The sequence below is a fragment of the Vicia villosa genome, linkage group LG7 (genome assembly GCF_029867415.1).
Source record: "Vicia villosa cultivar HV-30 ecotype Madison, WI linkage group LG7, Vvil1.0, whole genome shotgun sequence".
In the NCBI taxonomy this organism is placed as follows: Eukaryota; Viridiplantae; Streptophyta; class Magnoliopsida; order Fabales; family Fabaceae; genus Vicia; species Vicia villosa.
The window spans coordinates 131,331,250-131,333,403 of NC_081186.1; the positions used below are offsets into that span (position 1 = coordinate 131,331,250).

At 32.4% G+C, this 2,154-nt stretch overlaps 1 long non-coding RNA gene across 1 annotated transcript; it reads left to right on the forward strand.

Annotated features, from left to right (window-relative positions):
• LOC131618558 (uncharacterized) lies at window positions 1–1,284 on the forward strand. Its single transcript, XR_009288894.1, has 3 exons — window positions 1–183; window positions 375–445; window positions 1,004–1,284. It is a non-coding gene; the product is annotated as an uncharacterized LOC131618558 (long non-coding RNA).
• Window positions 1,285–2,154: the final 870 nt, after the last annotated feature.

Below are 2,154 nucleotides of genomic sequence, written 5' to 3' on the forward strand. Positions count from 1 at the left end.
TCTTTCTCTTCTTCCGGCTCTCTCTGTTCTTCCTCACTTCTTTCCTCTTCCTCCCTCTTTTTTTCGTCATCCCTCTATTCTTTTCCTTTCAAACCCTAGGTATAGGAATAAAAATTCATCATTGTTGCTTATGAGTGATGAGCACAACATAAAAAGAAGAGGCTTGGATGCACCGAAAACAAGGTAACAATTAGAAGCTCATGTTTTCATCATCATAAGCTCATTTCTTCCTCACATTTACGGTTTTTATTGACTATTTTGTATTGAGAAGTTTTCTATCACTTAATGCTTCATGTTCATTTTTTTAGTTTTGTTCATCTTTTTGGTGTGAATATATTGCTTACTCTTTTATTTTTTCTAATCCTATTTTTTAGTGTGTAGTGGTGTGAAGATGTTCATGTTCATTTCCTTCTTCCAGATCCAGTTTCTTCCCTTTTCATATGAGGTATGATTTATGTTTATTGTTGTTTTAGATTACTTTGGTTCTGGTTTTTGTTATGCTTTTTATGCTTCAATAGATTCAGTGAGCTGATAGTGGTGGTATCCTGGACTGGAACGATGTTTTATGCCCAAATCCGGTGACGACATCAAAAAAGACAGTTTTATGCTAGTGACATTCAAATCACGGGTTTTTTGGTTGATGTAATCTGTCCTTTTAAAATGTTACATATTGAGAGTTGTTTTACCCATGTTTATTGACTCGTGCGTATCATTAGATACTGACTCATGTGTATAAGATATATAGGCTATGGTTCTTACGATTTTTTTCTTTCAAATTTGTTAGTTAAGGATTTGAATTCACTGTTTTCAAAATATGAAAAATTTCCTACAATCATAATATTGGGAACACACAAGCCAGAGATGATCCGGAACACACAAACCACTTAATATTTAAGTTGTACCATTGGCATTGGTTTGTTTTTAATGACATGTTTTTGGTTGATGGCCAGTTTAATCTACTTTTTTAGTATTCTTCCTGATTTGAAGTTGGTGTTAATTGCAGTGTATGAGCTAGCAACTACTGCAAAATTGGAATAGAAGTGGTGGAATCAACCATGCTGTTGAACATTATAAAAAGATTGGCTACCCACTTGCTGTAAAGCATTACTACTGATCTGGAAGCAGCAGATGACACCCTTCCATGATATTTTATCTTGAAAAGTTTGTTTTAAATAGTTTCAATAGTTTACTGGTAGAGCTTGATTTAATTTACTACTGTAAAATGATTGAACATTCAGAATATAACATAAAATTATTGAACAGTCGCAAGGGAGAGATGTTGGGTTATCGTTATCGGGTAGATATTATTGAATTTCCTTTTTGGCAGTATAGAGATCAAAAGTGAACAATGAGAATTCTTTGAGTTCTATTTCTTTTTGAGTTTTACAAGTCTTATTTATCCCAGACTCATGGTTGTGTGGTAATTAAATTTTCAATCTTTTGGTCATGCAGATCCTTACGAGGCAATTAATGATGAAGGCATGCCAATGTATCATTAGTTTAGTTGAATATTAGTTGTTAAGGTATAAATGAACACACATGAATGAACTTTAAGATATGAAAGGACTTTTCTTGTGATTCTCTCTATGGTTTCCAGCTTGAACCATCTTGAACTGGGAAATCACATTTGTGGTGTTGTTATGGACTTTGTTGCAAATATTGCTATTAATATGTATGTTAACTCTACTGTATGTTTGGCTCCACTATACATAATATATATGATTTTGATATATGGTTAGGATGGCGGAGTACGAATTTGTTGAACAACAAAATAGGTATTTTCCTAGACTTGAAAGGTTGATATCTAATTATCCTCCAAGGTTTATATCCTCCAAGTTATTTATCCACTTCATGGTTAATTGATTGAGTTTATTATTTCTCTCAAGTGCTTTCTAATTTTTTCCCTATTAATTTTTTGTGTTTATGATTTTATAGGTTTAAGTGAACTTGTAACAGTTGGATCAAAGTTCTACTTTTAAGGGGTAACTGCGATTTCTCTTACTCTTCATCAATCCTATTTTAATTTACTTTCCCTACTTATTATGATCATTTTATTCATAATTCATTATTTGTTATGACATGACACATATTTCATTTTAGTACGTTTGTTTCGCTCATGTTGAATTGTCTACCAACCATTTTCATCTACATCAC